The sequence below is a fragment of the Pan troglodytes genome, chromosome 10, assembly GCF_028858775.2.
Source record: "Pan troglodytes isolate AG18354 chromosome 10, NHGRI_mPanTro3-v2.0_pri, whole genome shotgun sequence".
Taxonomy (NCBI): domain Eukaryota; kingdom Metazoa; phylum Chordata; class Mammalia; order Primates; family Hominidae; genus Pan; species Pan troglodytes.
In genome coordinates this window covers 94,779,432-94,801,028 of record NC_072408.2, presented here as the reverse complement: position 1 = coordinate 94,801,028, position 21,597 = coordinate 94,779,432, and the positions used below count along the sequence as shown (strand labels likewise).

General features: G+C 36.5%; 1 pseudogene; it reads right to left on the bottom strand.

Moving 5' to 3' along the window:
* Positions 1–15,152: 15,152 nt before the first annotated feature.
* LOC100610069 (small ribosomal subunit protein eS4, X isoform-like) lies at positions 15,153–21,099 on the bottom strand (annotated as a pseudogene).
* Positions 21,100–21,597: the final 498 nt, after the last annotated feature.

The following is a 21,597-nucleotide window of genomic DNA, read 5'->3' as shown; positions in this document are numbered from 1 at the left end:
AAACTGAGATTTTTTTCCCCCAAATCGAAATCTAAAGTTACTTCTGAATTATATTCTTCTGGAAAAAGAAAAGTGATCTACAAAAATAATCTGAGAGGCATAGGGAATAGTTACCAATGAACGTAACGTGGTTTAATTTAACAAAACAACACTTGTATAAAGCAACAATAATACTTTCTAATTTGTAAGTTAAAAAAAAAACAAGGTAGAATTAAAATCTCAGACCATTTACATACAAGTTATAACAATGGGTGACCAGAGTTAAGTCAACTTGAGTTCTTTGTATAGTTGAACATGCAATGTTGTGTGGATTGTGCTGTATGCATTCAAGGGGAAATAGATCATAATCAAACACAGTGTGCTACCTGTGTAACTATACACAGTGAGCCTGAAGGGGTAAGATATAATCTTGATGTTGTTAAATTTACCATGCATGCCAAAATTTATGGGATAACTGCAAGAAAACATAAGTCATATCATATTGCTGCTAAATTGGTAGAAAGAAAATGGAATAAAAAAGAAATAAAAAATAAAAAGTTGTATAAAAAGCACAAAATAAAGTAGCAAAAATAAAATGTATTAGTAGCCATCATGTAACTGGGGCAAATTCTAATAGATAAATATTTTTATATCCAGCAGTATGATATTCAAAAGAGACCCACGTAAAACTTCAAAACAGAATGTTTGACAGAAAAGTGATAGAAAAATATATATTGATGAATACTAATGAAAAAAGCTAATATTGCTGTATTAATGTAATGTAAAAGACCATTATGGCAGACCATTATGACAGAAAAAAATGACTAGACTAGGAGCATAAAAGTTTCTGTTCATCAAGCAAAAACAATGCTGTTCATATGTACCTAACAATAAGTTTAAACATATATAAAAATAGAAGGACAGAACTATAAGTAGATATTAACCTTTCACCATTATCATAGTGAAAGACTTAAAGCACCACACTCAGCAACTGATTGATCAAGTACACAATAAATAAAGATATAAAAGATTTCAACCAATTAGCAAGCTTGACCTAATAATACATAGACTACTGTTGTAAGCAGAATTCTAAGATGTTCCCCAGGCTTTCTGCTCCCACTCATGGTATACATGACCTGTAAAGCCCCCAGGACTGTGAATATGATGGAATATCTTTTCCATGATTACACTCTGATATATAGCACATTTGACTTTAAGAAAGGGATATTACCCTTTTAGTGGATATAATCTAATCAAATAGGCCTTTAAGAGATTCTGAGTTTTTATCCTGCAGAATGAAACTATCATCACGAAAGGGAAACAGTGCAAGGGAGATTCTGTTGCTGGCTTTGAAGATGGAAGAGGCCACGTGGCAAGTAATGTAGGTGATATTTCAGGGCTAAGAGTGGCATCCAGTTGACAGCCAACAAAAAAAAAATGGAGACTTCAGTCCTACAACAAGAATTGAATTCAGTCAACAATAAGAATGAACGTGGAAGCAGATTCTTCCCTAAATTCTCCAGAAATTAATGCAAGTGTGCTAAGACACTGCTCAGACAATTTCGCCATACCATAGACCTCTGCCCAGAACCAGACTATGAGCTAAAAAATGAATTTTGTTTTAAGTAGGTAAGTTTATGGCAATCTGTTACACAGCAATGGCAAACTGTACAACTACTATGTTCAACAGCTGGAGAGCTTACATTTTTCAAAAACACAGATGGGCCATTTATGAAAACTGACCACAAATTTGACCATAAAGCAAGTCCCAACAAATTTCAAAGAATTTTGTTATATGCACAACATATTTTGTGATAATACAATTTTGTTAGAATCAACAAAAAATGAATAAAGATAGCCATTTATGTAATAATTAAAAGGCATATTTCTAAATAGTTTGTGAGTCAAAGAAGGAAGCAATAAAAATTAAAATATTTTTAGTAATCAATGTTAAAAGTTCTACATATCAAAATTTGTGGAATGCAGCTAACTAGCAACCTAGGAATATAAATAATCTCCCTTAAACTAATGAATGGCATCTCCCTTAAACTCTTGATCTCCTTTAAACTAATGAATGGCATCTATAAAATCCCACAACAAATAATCGTGAATTCTAAAAAATTCCTTTAAGTTGAAGATCAAAACAATGGGGCTTACTATCAAGATGAGAAAGAAGTAATAAACCCTATAATAATTGGAATTAAGAAATGACATTGTTTTTAGGTGACATAATTGTCTATATGGAAATCCCCAAATATTTATGGACAAATTAGATTTATCAAGAGTGATGAGCTAGTTCTGCATATAAGCTTGATATACAAAAGTCAATTGTATTTCTTATATACTAACATACATTTAGAACAAGCAACTTAGGCAAAAAAGAATACATTTATAAATGCAACAAAAATATAAGACATTTAAGAATAAAACTAGTAAAAAATTGCAAAAGTTTTGTGCGGAATCTATAAAACTTTAATGAAAGTTAACAAAAAAATAAATGGAGTGCCATACCATGTTCATGGATAGACAGACACAATATATTAAAAATGTCAATTATCTGCAACTTGACTTATTCAATGTCATGTCCATCAAAATTCTAACAGGTTTTTTTTCTGTTCACAAAGCTTGATGAGCTTATTCTAAAATTCATATAAACTTCCAAAGTCTCAAGAATATTCAAGACACGACTAACAAAGAAGAGTGATGTGTAGTTGCCCTGTCAAATATCAATATTTATCCTAAAGCTATCTAATATTATAGAGCTATATTTAATATTTGTTACAGCATAGTATTGGGATTGTTATCATATTTGAGGCAAAATGGAAGAGAGTAGAGACCCCAGAAAATGAACTTATGTATCTATGTAAACTGATACAACAGGTGGTATTACAGATCAGTAAAAAATGGAAATATTATTAAATAAATATATTGGACATAGAACAATAGAATAGAATAGAGAAGCGAGAAATAAATCCATATTTTTACAGCCAATTGATTTTCAACAGAGTTGCCAAAAACATTCTCTGGGTAGAGGACAGTGTCTTCAATAAATGGAACTGGGCAAACTGAATATCTATCTACAGAAAAATAAAACTAGATCCCCATCTCTCACTATATATGAAAATCAAACCAAAGTGGAATAAAGATTTAAATGTTAGATCAGAAATGATGAAACTACTGGAAGAAAGTGTAGAAGAAACAGTTCAGGCAATTGGTCTGGGCAAACATTTTATGGAAAAATTCTTAAAAGCACAGGAAACAAAAGTAGAAAAACAAATAATTGGAATTATATCAAACTAAAAGCCTTCTGCAGAGCAAAGGAAACAATGACAGAATGAAGAGCCAACCTGCAGAGTGGTAGAAAATATTTGCAAACTATTCACCCAACAAGGGATTAATATTGAGAATATACAAGGAACTCAAACAGCTCAACAGGAAAAAAACCCCAAATATTCCAATTAAAAATGGGCAAATAAGCTGAATAAATATCTCACTAAAGAACACATGCACATGACCAACAGATGTATGGAAAAATGTTAAACATCACTAATCATCAGGGAAATGCAAGTCAAAACTACAATGAGATATCATCTCATCTTAGAATGGCCATTATAAAAAAGACAAAAAATAACAAATGCTCGTGAGGATTCAGAGAAACAGGAACTGTTATATGCTGTTGATGGGAATATAAGCTGGTACAGCCATTATGGAAAACATTATGGAGGTTCCTAAAAACTAAACTACCATATGATCCAGTAAAGCTAGTACAGGGTATATATATAAAAATGGAAAAAGTCAGTACATTGAATAGATATCTGTACTCCATGTACATTGTAGCAGTGTTTACAATAGCCAAGATATGGAATTAACCTGAGTGTCCATCAACAGACGGATAAAGAAAATGTGGTATATATACATAATATAATACTACTTAGCAGTAAAAAGGAAAGAAATTCTGTCATTTGCAGCATCATAGATGAGCTTGGAGGACATTATATTAAGTGAAATAAGGGCACAGAAAGGTAAACATTGCATGTTATCACTTCTACGGGGAGGCACAAAAAGTTGATCTCATGGAAGTAGAAAGTAGAATAGTGGTTACTGGAGGGTTGGAAGACTGGGGAGAGGGGAGACAGCCAGAGGTTGGTTAATGGACACAAAAGTACAGCTAGGTAGGAGAACTAAGTTCTAATGTTCTATTGCACTGTAGAGTGACTACAATAAATGATTTATTGTAGATTTTTCAAATAGTTGAAATAATGGATTTTGACTATTCTCAACACTAAGAAACGATAAATGTTTGAGGTGTTGAATATGCTAATTACTCTGATTTTTATCATTACACATTGTATACATGTATCAAAACATTACACTGTACTCCATAAATATGTATGATTAGTATGTGTTGGTTAAAAGTAATAAATAAATACATAAATAAATATGTTGGGGAAATGGGTATCCATATAGAAAAAAAGTGAAAATGAATCTCAAATCTCACACGAAGGTAAATTTCAGATAAATCAAGCACTCAAATGTCACGGGCAGAACTTTAACATTTACAAAAACAATATATTGAATGTATACATGAGTTATAGCAAATTTACAAGCATACCACTGAATTAAATTATTGTTATGCTTCCCAATATTTGAGTAAAGAAAAGAAAGCCAACAGAGAGGCCAACATGTTCCAGTCCTAAAGTCACATAGAACCCCTTAAATACACTTTCCAAATAAACAAGGACATGTTTCTAAGAAATTAGGCACTAGACCTCTGGCATTTATCACTTACAGGCTGTGTTTTTGTGATATTTATCTTCTTACTTAATTCATTATTCTTGGTTGTATATAACTTAGCTATCAATACAACTATTATAAATTTGTACCTAAATTCTCTTTTCTTCAATTTACTTGAGGGACCCAAATAGCTTGTTTTTAACTCTAATTTTAGGATATGTCTACATTATCTTTAAGAAAAGTTTACTATAGACAGCTACTTATTTGAAAATGCTTTTTGGCTCCTTTTACCATAAGCTGCCATTTGACATGGAGATGAAAGCTCTAGCTCAACAGTTTCCTTTTACTTACACTTAGTTTGCCACAAATTGGAGCTTCAACTGCCTGGCAAAAATAAAAGCCAAAACTTCTACTTCGCTCCTGGCATAAACTCAAAAGGACAATTTGTGCCATTTGTAAGTTAATCAAAACAGATTATACACAGCAAGGCAGGCAGAACTCTGGGTTCCAATTTAATGTGCTTTGAATTGGCTTTGCTAGATGGTCCTGTTTATGAAGATAATTGCCCCTATTGCCAGGATATGTTTATGTTCTTTTCCCCCAGGGGAAAGATTGCCATAGAACAAATTAAAGGCGATTAGCAGGAAGGTTGGGTAATTGCCAATAAATTCAGTAAACTTCCATGAGCTTTTGAGCCAAAATGGCCTTTTTAAGGGTCCTCATTTTGCTATTTGCTAGTTGTTTGACCTTGGAGGAAATAATCTCTCTGAACATTAATTTCCTCATTTATAATAATAATTTTCTGATAATGTTGTCACTGGGATTGGAGATAGTATATTAAGTACCAGGAGTTGTGCCTAGCTAGTGAGTGGTTTTCAGTAAATGGTACCCATATATTATTATTGAAAAATATTTGACAGGTTATTATCACTTACTGATCAATATAATAGAAATAATATGATTGTGCTTTTAGGACATAATCTAATATTTCATTTGCCTGATATTAAACAGGAACTAAATATAAGTAAGATTTGGATGTTTCTGCTGGGGCATGGGTTGGAAATACAGTTTGAAGATGTTTTTGAGAACAGATTAGTAATTCTCACACTCGCTTGCTCCTTGTACATGGGATTCCCTGATGACTGAGAATGCATGAATTTTTCCCTTTCTTACATTTTTGATTCAGAATCAAATCTATATCTAATATTTTAATAGAAACACATTTCTAAAACATAAAAGAACAAAATAAATTTAATACACCACCAAAAATTAAACAACAAAACACAGGTTGTAGAATTTAAAATATGTTTTCCTTTTTCGAAAAATTCTGATTTAATAATGTATACCCTCCAGGCATGCAGCCTTGGGAAATTTCTAGCCCAGAGCATTGTAGCTCTGCATATAGTCAACTAAATGATTTTCATGGTTTTTCCACAGGAAAATAATTTTAAATTTGCTTCCTCCTGACACCCAGAAGCTTCTCTTTTTCCTCCACAGCTGGTGGGTTATTATGCTTAAAGGATATAAATTGCTTAACAACATACTGAGTAAATTCTAATAGAAACACAAACTTTTATCAAAAAATATATTTTAAATTAAATACAAACATTTCTTAGTTAGTTAATGGTCTGCATTATCCACATTACACTTCTTTCCTGGGCCTAAATAATCAAGAGATGGCTATTAATTGGAAGAAACCATTCATTTACATAAGTATGCACTTTCTGGATCATCTCCATACTAACATTGTGTATATAATTTGTTAATTTGGCTCTCTGAAATTTATTAATATAATATTTTCATGTACTATTATATTAATATGTGTTAATTTACTAATATAATATGCTAAGGATTATTTATTTTCAGAAGTGCATAAAATTCAGAATTTACTCCTTGCCAGACTTTATTCAGTGATGTGCTGGTAAATGCTTAATAAAATGGTTCTCAGAAAAAGCAGACCCTGTGTGTAGCATTGCTAATTTCCATAGTGTAAAAACGCCTACAGTGACTGATTTAAAGCTACTAAGGTGAAGTCACTGATCTCAAAATTGGGAATAAATGCACACAATTGGCTCTTCTGAGCTGGAAAAACTCACTCCAGCACATCTTTGCATATTCTCCATATTACAATGACATAATTTAAAATGATCAACTTAAATTTAATTTATATTAATTGAATGCTTATTCCGAACCAATTTCCATTCAGGATATTGGGGTTACCCCTCCAACTATATTTATATATATTGTGTATGTATTTGTTTATTGTCAGTTTTCACCTTCAAGAGTAATAGCCTCATGAAGGCAAAGACTTTAGTTTAGTTCATTTTTGATTTCTCTAAACCTAGAATAATGGCTAACACATAGCAGACAATGAATAAAGATTTCTTGAGTCAAAGGAGACTCAAATGTCAACAAGCTCACAGTCTATCGGAAAATTAAACCAGGTGATTTTTAAGGAGACAGGGAAACTAAATCATATAATTACTAAGTCTCAGTGTTTCCTAAAGTTAAACCATAAAAATTCCATAATGCTATATTAATAAAAATGTAATACATCCAGCTAACATTATATTTCATTGAAAAACATGTTATATGTTGATTGTGATTCTGCAAAGAATAAGAATGCCAATATCAGTAGCATCAGCAAACCTTTATGGAGTGCTTATTCTAAAGTGGGAATATGCTAAGTGAATAACATATACAGTATTATTGAATTTACCTCTTATAATATCATTTCCAATATGCACTAATTTTACCTTCTCATTTTATACATGAGAAAATTGCAGCTCCAAATTGTTCACAAACTTGCTCAAGTAAGTTGCTGGTAAGTGCTAGGCTCCATTCTGAACCTAAACCTCTCACTGAATGTAACTTCTTAACTCCTAATCAGTCTCCTAAATACTTATTATTTTCTCGGTTTTTTCAAAATAGTATAAATCATGGAGAGTTCACATTTCCATGTTGATGCTTTGCAATTCACAGAAGCAAGATGAGTGATTAGGATTATTTTTCAAAGTAAAAGATGCTCTACCATTGACAACAGGATCTCTTTAAAGTGGGCAAGTTGGTCACAGGATTTGTATGAGTTTACTGTTGGTTGTAAAAGGAGGGAATTGGGCCAGATAGATGGATTCATAGCTGAATTCTACCAGCTGTACAAAGAAGAGCTGGTACTAATTCTACTGAAACTATGCTTAAAAATTGAGGAGGAAGACTCCTCCCGAGCTCACTCTATGAAGCCAGCATCACCTTGATACCAAACCCCAGCAAAGACAAATGAAGAAAGAAAACTACTATATTAGGCCAATATCTCTAATGAACATAGACAGAAACATCCTCAAAAAATCTAGCAAACTGAATCCAGAAGCACATTACAAAGTTAATTCAACATGATCAACTAGACTTCAGTCCTGGGATGCCAGGTTGGTTCAACATACAAAAATCAATAAATATGATTGACTCCATAAACAGAATTTAAAACAAAAACCATACAACTATCTAAATAGATGCAGAAAAAGTTTTTGATAAAATCCAACATCCGTTTGTGATAAAAACCCTCAAGAAACTAGGGATTAAAGAAACATATCTCAAAATAATCAGAGCCATCTCTGACAAACCCACAGCCAACATGATATTGACAAGCAAAAACTGGAAACAATACCCCTGAGAACTGGAATAACTCCTATTCAACATAATGGTGAAAGTCCTTGCCAGAGCACTCAGGCAAGACAAAGAAAGAAAAGGCATCCAAATAGGAACAGAAGAAGTTAAATGATCTCTTGCTGACAATATGATTCTATAGGTAGAAATCCCTAAAAACTCCAACAAAAATATCTGGGAACTGATAAATAACTTCCATAAAGTTTCAGGATACAAAATCAACGTACAAAAATCAGTAGCATTTCTATACATCCAGTAATGTTCAAGCTGAGTGCCAATTCAAGAATGCAATCCCATTTACAATCACTGCAAAAACAAAACAAAACAAAACAACGACAAAAAAAAAACACCTAGGAATACATCTAACCATGAAGGTGAAAGGGCTCAACAAGGAGAACTACAAAACACTGCTGAAAGAAATCATAAATGACAGAAAAAAATGGAAAACATTTCATGATCATGGATTGGAAGAATCAATATCATTAAAATGACGATACTACCCAAAGCAATCTACACATTCAACCCCATTCCTAATCAAGCTACCAATGTCATTTTTCACAGAACTAGAAAAAACTGTTCTAAACTGTTCTAAAATTCATATGGAGCCATGGAACCTGACCAGCTGAAGAAATCCTATGCAAAAAGAACAAAGCCAGAGGCATAACATTACCTGACTTCAAACTATACTATAAGGCTACAGTAACCAAAACAGCATCGTACTGGTACAAAAACAGACACACAGACCAAAGAAGAAGAATAGAGAATCCATAAATTAAGTCACACACCTAATCTTTGATAAAGTTGACAAAAATAAACAATGGGGATAGGACTCCCTATTCAATAAATGGTACTGGGGTGGCTGGCTAGCCATATGCAGAAGAATGAAATTAGACTTCTACTTTTTAGCATGTAAAAAATTAACTAAAGATGGATGAAAGATTTAAATGTAAGACCTCAAAGTATAAGAATCCTAGAAGAAAACCTAGCAAACACCATTGTGGACATTGGCCTTAGGAAAGAAATTATGACCAAGTCCTCAAAAACAATTGAAGCAAAACCAAAAATCAAGTGGGATGATTACACTAAAGAGCTTCTGCACAGCAAAACAAACTATCAACAGAGTAAACAGACAATCAACAGAATTGGAGGAAATGCTCGCAAACTATGCCTCCAACAAAGGTCTAATATCCAGAATCCATAAAGAACTTAAATCAACAAGCAAAAAACAAATAACCCCATTTAAAATTGTAGACAAAGATAAGTAGGCAAAAGACACGAACAGACATTTCTTAAAAGAACACAGACAAGGGCCAAAAAACATATGAAAAAATGTTGCACATCAGTAATCATTAGGAAAATGTAAATCAAAACTCCTATGAGATATCATTTCAGGTCAGTTTGGGAGGCCGAGGCGGGCAGATCACGAGGTCAGGAGATAGAGTCCATCCTGGCTAACATGGTGAAACCCCGTCTCTACTAAAAAAAAATACAAAAATTTAGCCAGGCGTGGTGGTGGGCGCCTGTAGCCGCAGCTACTCGGGAGGCGGAGGCAGGAGAATGGCGTGAACCCAGGAGGCAGAGCTTGCAGTGAACCGAGATAGCGCCGTTGCACTCCGGCCCGGGCGAAAGAGCGAGACTCTGTCTCAAAAAAAAAAAAAAAAAAAAAAAAAAAGTCAAAAAACAACAAATGCTGGTGAGGTTACACAGAAAAAGGAGCTCTTATACACTGTTGGTGGGAATATAAGTTAGTCCAGATACTATGCAAAATAGTTGAGATTTCTCAAAGAACTTAGAACTACCATTCAACCCAGCAATCCCATTACTGGGTATATATCCAAAAGAAAATAAATCATTCTACCAAAAAGACACATGCCCTCTTATGTTCATCACAGCACTATTTGCAATAGCATAGACATGAAATCAACCTAGGTACCCATTAATTGTGGATTGGAGAAAGAAAATGTGGTACATATACACCACTGAATACTATATAGCCATAAAAAGAATGAAATCATGTCCTTTGCAGCAACATGGATTCACCAGGAGGCCATTATCCTAAGTGAATTAATGCAGAAACAGAAAACCAAATACCATATGTTCTCACTAATAAGTGGGAGCTAAACATTGGGTTTTCATGGAGATAAACATGGCAATAACAGATACTGGGGACTACTAGAGGAGTGAAGAGGGAAGGGGGACAAGGATTGAAAAACTTTTGAGTATTATGCTCAGTACCTGGGTTATGGGAGCAATTGTACCCCAAACTTCAGCATCACACGATATACCCAGGTAACAAATCTGCACATGTTCCCCCTGAATCTTAAATGAAAGTTTAAATTATTAAATAAATAAATAAATAAAAGAAGGGAACCATAAACCATCTTAATTCCCATGGTTCTCAGGAATCCACTGGCAAACTGTGAGTAGGCATTAACCAGACATTTAATTATAATAAGTTTAGACCATGATAAATTCAGGGGACTGTGACAAATTCAGGAGGAAGGATGAAGCATGTTAGCTAGATAGCAAGAGAGGATGTATTAGTCTGTTCTCACACTGCTATAAAGAACTGTCTGAGACTGGGAGATTATAAAAGAAGGAGGTTTAAATGACTCACAGTTTTGCATGGCTGGCGAGGCCTCAGGAAGCTTACAACCATGGCAGAAGGCACCTCTTCACAAGGTGGCAGGAGAGAGAATGAGTACAAGCAGGGGAAATGCCCTACACTCATAAAACTGTTAGATCTCGTGAGAATCCATTCACTATCATGAGAGCAGCATGGGGGAAACCGCCCCATCATCCAATCACTTCTCACAGGGTCTCTCCTAGGACATGTGGGGATTGTGGGAACTACAATTCAAGATGAGATTTGGGTGGGCACACAGCCAAACCATATCGGGGGGATGGAGTAGAGTTTGCTGTTTTATGATGGGTAAGGGGACTCACTTATAACATTTTGAAAGGAGTCCTGTGAAGGAAGTGGGGAAGCAAGTTATACAGGTATACCTAGTAGTATTTCTAGGTATAGTATTCCTAGGTATACCTAGAGTCAACACATTCTGAGCAAGAGGGAACAGCAGGCCAAGCACAGTGGATCACTCCTGTAATCCCAGGACTTTGGGAAGCCAAGGTGGTTGGATCACCTGAGGTCAGGAGTTCGAGACCAGCCTGAACAATATGGTGAAACCCTGTCTCTACTAAAAATACAAAACTTAGCCAGGTGTGGTGGCCGGCGCCTGTAGTCCCAGCTACTCGGGAGGCTGAGGTGGGAGAATCGCTTGAACCCGGAAGGCGGAGGCTGCAGTGAGCCGAGATTGTGCCACTGCACTCCAGCCTGGGTGATAGAGTGAGTCTCAGGCTCAAAATAAATAAATAAATAAATAAATAAATAAATAAATAAATAAATAAAATCAATTAAAAAACCCCAACAAACAAATAAACAAAACTAAAAGAGAGAGTGTGTGTGTTGTAAAAGAGGAAGTCAGAGCAATGGGTTGTGGAGGCAGGTCAGATAGGGATTGTAGGCCAAATTACAGACCTTTTCTCTGAGAGGTGTGGAAAGCAATTTCAAGTTTTGAGCAGTCATGCCGCAATCTGCTTTCCATTTCTAAAGAACTACAGTGGCTGGTGAGGCTTAGAGACTCCATGTGGGAGGGGAGCCATGGCCTTAGGGAGACCAGTGAGAAGGTTGTCACCATAACACTAGTGAGAGAACTCATGTCTTGGTAGTGATGACAAGGGTGTATTCCAATTTATTCAGTAGGAGAACCCACAGGTTTTCTCATAGATATGTAGGATGAGAGAAAGAAAGAGGTCAAGATTAACTCAAGGCTTTTAGTCTGAACAAATGGAAGGTTGGAGATGAGGAGTGTGGAGTTTGGTTTTGACCTGTGTCCAGTTTGAGATGCTTCAAAGGGAATTCCTATGATGACAATTGAAAATGCTTATATCTATTTTAAGTATTCATATATTTAAAAGTTCCTAAACCTTAATTCTTATATTCAGTTCTTTAATTAAAATACAAATATTTATTTATTGCTGAGCATAGACGTCTTATCAAATTTCACTAATAGAAGAGGCAAACCCCTGAAGAAATCTTGATAAGAAGATACAAACAAATAAGTGAGGAAATATATCAGTGTGCTGAACACTAGAGGGCAAGATGATCACAGGAATAGAACAGAAATCTAGCAAGCATTCACAGTAAAACATTTTATTTGGGTACATTTACTTCTAACTCACTGACGCTAGCAGTAGGAGTCTTCAGAAATGAAAATAAACAAATCATAACCTTTCATCAAAGACAGGTTTTAGAGAGAAAGAGTAATTTATTTCAGTTTATAAGGGTCCACAGAAGCTCTGTTGTCAGTGGGGGCTTCTACAGTTTTTGAAAATAAAAGCATAAAGCCAGAGGAAGCAGGGGACACTCCAAGGCATATTGTTCTCTTGATGCCCTTGTTGAAATCATGCTGGCGGCGATGATTTGCATTAGGTAGAGAGGAGAGCAGCCCAGGTTGCCCCAGTTCAAATTTGGTACTCCTCCCAAGGACTAGGCTGCAGCTTTGGTATATGTGCCTCCTCACAAAGGTGACATTGCTGCCCGAGGCCCTACTTAAATCAAGTGTAGCTGTTGGGGCCAGCAGGTCATGAATGCTTGAGTCAGGAATGATAATCTTCCTTTAGTCCAGGGAATAAAGAAGGATGCAAGAAATAAAACAAGAAAAGAAATAGGGCACAAAGGAAGAAAGAGCAGAGTTGAAGCAAAACTAATAAAACCTTAGGATGAGAAAAAAAGTTTACATATTTGAATATGAGTGAAAGAGACACATAAAGTTGTGTAAAACTGGTAATATATTGATTCTTGTTAAAAAATTAGGTAGCTACTGACATGGATAAATTGTCAGGAGCTAACTAACTAGTTTTAAATTTGAGATGAGGAGGATTATGTATTGGAGAAATGTAGTTATTTTGGCAAGTTGAAAAGGTATGTGTGTGTGTGTGTGTGTGTGTTTGCCTGCATGTGTGTGTGAGAGAGAGAGGGAGAGAGAGAGAAACAGTTTCTCCAAGTACTGCTTCAGCTTCATCCTCTATTAAACTGCTATTTATAGCTAGAAATATATTCAATCAAGGTATATTTCTTGACAATGGTATTTATAAATATAATGTTCATAGGATGATGTCATGTGTAAAAAATTACTGTCTTGCTTTCTCTTTGGAATAGAGAAGGATATAAATATTTCTTTATACCATTATAGAGGGATATTAGGACATAATAATCTACTGCCCTGAAATCTTGAAGGACAATAGACTAAATAGACCAAAAAACCGTGAAGGCAAATTATGAACATGTACTTACAAAATACCATAACTACTAAAACACATTATCCGCACTCACTCAAAGGTCCCCATTTTTCCCTTACTTTATTCATCTGTATAATCAGTTACACATTGTTTCTCCCTTCAATCATATTTCCCTGTCTCTTCTAGACACAGAATTTTGAGGCTGAGGTGGGCGGATCATTTGAGGTCAGGAGCTCGAGACCAGCCTGACCAACATGGTGAAACCCTGTCTCTACTAAAATATAAAAATTAGCTGGGAGTGGGGGCAGGCATCTGTAATCTCAGCTACTTAGGAGGCTGAGGCACGAGAATCACTTGAACCTGGGAGGCAGAGGTTGCAGTGAGCTGAGATCGCACCACGGCACTCCAACCTGGGTGACAGAGTGAGACTCTCTCTCTCTCAAAAAAAAAAAAAAAAATTTGGTATAAATTTCCCCAGATGCATTTGTTCTTAATCAGAAACAATTTTGCTCCCCTAGGGAATATTTGGCAATGTTTGGAAACATTTTGATTGTCTCAATTATGGGAGTGTTACTGGCATCTAGTGGCTAAAGGTTGCTGTTAAACATCCTACAATGCATAGGACAGCCCCCATCCCCCACAACAGAGTTGCCCAGTCTCCAATGTCAGTACTACAAAAGTTGAAAACCCCTGTCACAAAGTGTTATTTAAACAATAAAAAACTATAATGTAAGTGTTATTAGGCCTGGGATGATCGTATTTCTATAAACACTGAACCTGGTAAACAAACTACAGGAGAGAGAGAAAACCTTCCCAATGTTACCCTTTTATAGTTGCAAGTTTTACTCCTTTTGGAGTGGTTCTTGGTTTCAGAATGTTGTTTTTACTCTTTACACTTAGGTGTTAATACTTATGGACACACTCATATGTCCTTTCTTCGTCAGAAATTCCTGTGTCAGTGTTCTACAAGGTGTCTGTGGCCTTAGGTTCTTAGAGAAAATGTCAGATAGGTTGAGCTTTTCTCCTCACTCCTAAGGATTGAAGTCATAATTAAGTAAGAACCAACATTACAGCTTGAAATCACTTTTCTCGATGTGAATACAACTTATGATATCCAACCATTATTCTTTTCTATAATGTGCTATTACAGTAGAAGAGGGGCTACTCAGCCAATAAGATGAGATTAAAAACAAGAAGAACAAAGAACAGAGTGCATAGAGCATGTGTCCAGAGTAATCAAGACTAACTTTTGAACCTCTCCAACTCTGCTCCTTTCTAGTTGAGTGACCTTGGGCAAGTGACCCAGCCTATCTCATCATCTAAGTAAGGAGGATAATGAGGTGTCTGTTTTATCATTCAGCTGCATGTGAACTTCTCAGTACAGTGTCTGGTATGTAGGAAACTTTCAATTTTTTTTATTCATGCTGTATTAACTTTAATTAAGTACTAAGATCTCTCTAACATGTCTAGAGACCATTTCAGCCACTGCTCTGTTTGGCCATCAGTTTTGTCTCTCTTTAGCAATGGCGAGGTGGACACCCTTTCATTGGGGAAGAGAAATCCATGGTTTGTTGCCCTTGTCAAAAACAAAAATGTTCGAGAGCTGGGTGGCAAAGCTGTTTCCATTGGCATCTTTCACATTCACCATATCAAAAGATCTAGAATGTTTCTCTCTGTTCATGATCGCACCAATTCTTCCCAAGGTAGCATCTCCAGTCACAGGATACCAGTGTCAACAAGCTGCCAGTGTTCAACTTGATGCATCTGTAATCTTGCCAGTCTCCAAATCAATTTGAATGGTGTCATTTACCTTGATGAGTGGATCCGAGTAGCAGATGGTGTGAGCATCATGAATCACCAGATGACGGATTCCTTTTGTGACCACAGATATTTTTCTCACTTTGCACAGCTTGTACTTGGCCTCCTCAGGTGTGGTATGATGAACACCAGAGTGACCTTTGGTGTCATACAAGAGACAAAAATTCTTTTCAGTCTTATCAATGCTGATGACATTCATGAATCCAGCAGGATAGGTTATATCAGTTCAGACCTTGCCATTGATCTTAATGAACCACTGCATGCAAATCTTTCTTTTTTTCCAACTTTTATTTCAGTTCAGGGGTACATGTGCAGGATGTGCAGGTTTGTTACACAGTTAAACATGTGCCATGGTGATTTGCTGTACAGATCATCTCATCACCTAAGTATTAAGCTGGCATCCATTAGCTATTCTTCCTGAAGCTCACCTTTCTCTCATCCTGCAACTTCCAACATGCTCCAGTGTGTGTCCATGTGTTCTCATAATTTAACTCCTACTTATAAGTGAGAACATGCAGTGTTTGATTTTCTGTTTCTGCATTAGTTTGCTGAGAATGATGGCTTCCAGTGCCATCCATGCCCCTGCAAAAGACATGATCTCATTCCTTTTTATGGCTGCATAGTATTCCATGGTGTATATGTACCATGTTTTCTTTATCCAGTCTATTATTGATGGGCATTTAGGTGGATTCCATGCCTTTACTATTGTGAATAGTCCTGCAATGAACATATGTGTTAATGTACCTTTATAATAGAATGATTCACATTCCTTTGGGTATATATCCAGTAATGGGATTGCTGCATCAAGTGGTATTTCTGCCTCTAGGTCTTTGAGGAATCGCGACACTGTCTTCCACAATGGTTGAACTAATTTACATTCCCACCAACAGTGTAAATGTGTTCCTTTTTCCCCACAACCTTGCCAGTATCTGTTGTTTTTTGACTTTTTAATTAGCCATTCCGACTGCTGTGAGATGGTATCTCATTGTGGTTTTGATTTGCATTTCTCTGATGATCAGTGATGTTGAGCTTTTTTTCATATGTTTGTTGGCCACATGTATGTCTTCTTTAGAGAAGTGTCTCTTCATGTCCTTTCCTCACTTTTTAATGGGGTTGTTTCTTTTTCTTGTAAATTTGTTTAAGTATTTTATTTTATTTTATAATACTTTAAGTTCCAGGGTACATGTGCACAATGTGCAGGTTTGTTACATATGTATACATGTGCCATGTTGGTTTGCTGCCCCCATTAACTCATCATTTACATTAGGTATTTCTCCTAATGCTAACCCTCTCCCACTCCCCCACCCCACAACAGGCCCCGGTGTGTAGTGTTCCCCATCCTGTGTCCAAGTGTTCTCGTTGTTCATTTCCCACCTGTGAGTGAGAACATGCAGTGTTTGGTTTTCTGTCCTTGTGACAGTTTGCTGAGAATGATGGTTTCCAGCTTTATCCCTACAAAGGAAATAAACTCATCCTTTTTTTTTGGCTGCAGAGTATTCCATGGTGTATATATGCCATATTTTCTTTATCCAGTCTATCACTGATGGACATTTGGGTTGGTTCCAAGTCTTTGCTATTGTGAATAGTGCCACAATAAACATATGTGTGCATGTGTCTTTATAGTGGCATGATTTACAATCCTTTGGGTATATACCCATTAATGGGATCGCTGTGTCAAATGGTATTTCCAGTTCTAGATCCTTGAGGAATCGCCACACTGCCTTCCACAATGGTTGAACTAGTTTACAGTCCCACCAACAGTGTAAAAGCATTCCTATTTCTCCACATCCTCTCCAGAACCTGTTGTTTCCTGACTTTTTAATGGTCACCATTCTAACTGGTGTGAGATGGTATCTCATTGTGGTTTTGATTTGCATTTCTCTGATGGCCAGAGATGATGAGCATTTTTTTCATTTGTCTGTTGGCTGCATAAATGTCTTCTTTTGAAAAGTGTCTGTTCATATCCTTTGCCCACTTTTTGATGGGGTTGTTTGATTCTTTATTGTAAATTTGTTTAAGTGCTTTGCAGATACTGGATATTAGCCCTTTGTCAGATGGGTAGATTGCAAAAATTTTCTCCCATTCTCTAGGTTGCCTGTTCACTCTGATGGTAGTTTCTTTTGCTGTGCAGAAGCTCTTTAGTTTAATTAGATCCCATTTTTCTATTTTGGCTTTTGTTGCTATTGCTTTTGGTGTTTTAGACATGAAATCCTTGCCCATGCCTGTGTCCTGAATGGTATTGCCTAGGTTTTCTTCTAGGGTTTTTATAGTTTTAGGTCTAACATTTAAGTCTTTAATCCATCTTGAATTAATCTTTGTATAAGGTGTAAGGAAGGGATCCAGTTTCAGCTTTCTACATATGGCTGGCCAGTTTTCCCAGCACCATTTATTAAATAGGGAATCCTTCCCTCATTTCTTGTTTTTGTCCGGTTTGTCAAAGATCAGACGGTTGTAAATTTGTGGTGTTATTTCTGAGGGCTCTGTTCTGTTCCATTGGTCTATATCTCTGTTTTGGTACCAGTACCATGCTATTTTGGTTACTGCAGCCTTGTAGTATAGTTTGAAGCCAGGTAGCAGGATACCTCCAGCTTTGTTTTTTTTGCTTAGGATTGTCTTGGCAATGTGGGCCATTTTGGTTCCATATGAACTTTAAAGTAGTTTTTTCCAATTCTGTGAAGAAAGTCATTGGTAGTTTGGTGGGGATGGCATTGAATCTGTAGATTACCTTGGGCAGTATGGGCATTTTCATGATATTGATTCTTCCTATCCATGAGCCTGGAATGATCTTCCATTTGTTTGTGTCCTCTTTTGTTTCATTCCAGTGGTTTGTAGTTCTCCTTGAAGAGGTCCTACACATCCCTTGTAAGTTGGATTCCTAGGTATTTTATTCTCTTTGAAGCAATTGTGAATGGGAGTTCGCTCATGAGTTGGCTCTCTGTTTGTCTGTTATTGGTGTATAAGAATGCTTGTGATTTTTGCACATTGATTTTGTATCCTGAGACTTTGCTGAAGTTGCTTATCAGCTTAAGGAGATTTTGGGCTGAGATGATGGGGTTTTCTAAATATATAATCATGTCATCTGCAAACAGGGACAATTTGACTTCCTCTTTTCCTAATTGAATATCCTTTATTTCTTTCTCTTGCCTGATTGTCCTGGCCAGAACTTCCAACACCGTGTTGAATAGAAGTGGTGAGAGAGGGCATCCCTGTCTTGTGCCAGTTTTCAAAGGGAATGCTTCCAGTTTTTGCCCATTCAGTATGATACTGGCTGTGGGTTTGTCATAAATAGCTCTTATTATTTTGAGATATGTTCTATCAATAGATAGTTTATTGAGAGTTTTTAGCATGAAGGGCTGTTGAATTTTGTCGAAGGCCTTTTCTGCATCTATTGAGATAATCCTGTGGTTTTTGTCTTTGGTTCTGTTTATGTGATGGATTACGTTTACTCATTTGCATAAGTTGAACCAGACTTGCATGCCAGGTATGAAGCCAACTTGATCTTGGTGGATAAGCTTTTTGCTGTGCTGCTGGATTCGGTTTGCCAGTATTTTATTGTGGATTTTTGCATCAATGTTCATCACGGATATTGGTCTAAAATTCTCTTTTTTTGTTGTGTCTCTGCCAGCGTTGGTATCAGGATGATGCTGGCCTCATAAAATGAGTTAGGTAGGATTCCCTCTTCTTCTACTGATTAGAATAGTTTCAGAAGGAATGGTACCAGCTCCTCCTTGTACCTCTGGTAGAATTCGGCTGTGAATCCATCTGGTCCTGGACTTTTTTTGGTTGGTAGGCTATTAATTATTGCCTCAATTTCAGAGCCTGTTATTGGTCTCTTCAGCAATTCAACTTCTTCCTGGCTTAGTCTTGGGAGGGTGTATATGTCCAGCAATTTATCCATTTGTTCTAGATTTTCTGGTTTATTTGTGTAGAGGTGTTTACAGTATTCTCTGATGGTTGTTTGTATTTCTGTGGGATCGGTGGTGATATCCCCTTTATCATTTTTTTATTGTGTCTATTTGATTCTTCTCTTTTTTCTTCTTTATTAGTCTTGCTAGCAGTCTATCTATTTTGTTAATCTTTTCAAAAAACCAGCTCCTGTATTCATTGATTTTTGGAAGGGTTTTTTTTCTGTGTGTGTCTCTATCTCCTTCAGTTCTGCTCTGATCTTAGTTATTTCTTGCCTTCTGCTAGCTTTTGAATTTGTTTGCTCTTGCTTCTCTAGTTTTTTTAATTGTGAAGTTGGGTGTCGATTTTAGATCTTTTCTGCTTTCTGTTGTGGGCATTTAGTGCTATAAATTTCCCTCTACATACTGCTTTAAATGTATCCCAGAGATTCCGGTACGTTGTGTCTTTGTTCTCATTGTTTTCAAAGAACATCCTTTTTTCTGCCTTCATTTCTTTTTTTTTTTTTTTTTTTTTTTGACAGAGTCTCACTCTGTCACCCAGGCTGGAGTGCAGTGGCACAATCTCTGCTCACTCACTGCAAGCTCTGCCTCCTGGGTTTACACCATTCTCCTGCCTCAGCCTCCCCAGTAGCTGGGAGTACACGCCCAGCTAATTGTTTTCGTATTTTCAGTAGAGACGGCGTTTCACTGTGTTAGCCAGGATGGTCTCGATCTCCCGACCTCGTGATCTGCCTGCCTTGGCCTCCCAAAGTGCTGGGATTACAGGCATGAGCCACCACGCTCGCCCTCATTTCATTATTTACCCAGTAGTCATTCAGGAGCAGGTTATTCAGTTTCCATGTAGTTGTGCAATTTTGAGTGAGTTTCTTAATCCTGAGTTCTAATTTGATTGCACTGTGGTCTGAAAGACAGTTTGTTGTGATTTCTGTTCTTTTAAATTTGCTAAGGAGTGCTTTATTTCCAACTATATGGTCAATTTTGGAATAAGTGTGATGTGGTGCTGAGAAGAATGTATACTCTGTTGATTTGGGGTCGAGAGTTCTGTAGATGTTTATTAGGTCTGCTTGGTGCCGAGCTGAGTTCAAGTCCTAGATATTCTTGTTAACCTTCTGTCTTGTTGATCTGTCTAATACTGACAGTGGGGTGTTAAAGTATCCCATTATTATTGTGTGGGAATCTCAGTCTCCTTTTAGGTCTCTAAGGACTTGCTTTATGAATCTGGGTGCTCCTGTATTGGGTGCATATATATTTAGGATAGTTAGTACTTCTTGTTGAATTGATCCCTTTACCATTATGTAATGGCCTTCTTTGTCTCTTTTGTCCTTTGTTGGCTTAAAGTCTGTTTTATCGGAGACTAGGATTGCAACCCCTGCTTTTTTTTTGCTTTCCATTTTCTTGGTAGATCTTCCTCTATCACTTTATTTTGAGCCTATATGTGTCTCTGTATGTGAGATGGGTCTCTTGAATGCAGCACACTGATGTGTCTTGACTCTGTATCCAATTTGCCAATCTGTGTCTTTTAATTGGAGCATTGTCAGGGTATATGTAAGTCTCTTCCTTAGGAAAAGTGAGGACGGGGAGAGACTGTTTCAGCTTATGGGGACTAGTAAATGGACAAGAAGCAAACACACCAGTCAGTTTATCCAGAATCCCATGGTGGAGCTGCAACCAATGTCAGATGCTTCTTGGGACCATAAGCCATGGTTGCTGTAGGCATAGAAAGAGTCAATAAATGTTAACTACCATTATCTCTTTTTTTCCATTTATTTATTTACCAACTACTATTGGGTTTCTATTATATGTCAATTCCTTTGCTAGAAACTGGGGATTAAATGGTAAGCCAAAACAAACAGGTTCCTGCTCTTATGAAGCTTATTGTTGAGGAGGTGTGAAAGGCACAAATTAAATAACCACAAAATATACTGCATGTTTGTGGTTGTCATAAAGCAAGCTACGTGGAGCTATAACATATAACTGAGGGATTTGACCCCTTCTGGATCCCAAGGGGTCCGTGGAAGATGCTACTCATGTGCTGAGAAACTTTTTGGATTTTTGCCTTGTGATAGCTCTTCCTTTACCTTCAACATTAAAAAATAGTCACCATTGTTCCTGGAGTTAGGTACTATAGGTTCCAGCTGTTACATCTTAAAAAATAACTTGTACATGTTACAACAAAAGGATAAAAGAAATGAGTCATCTT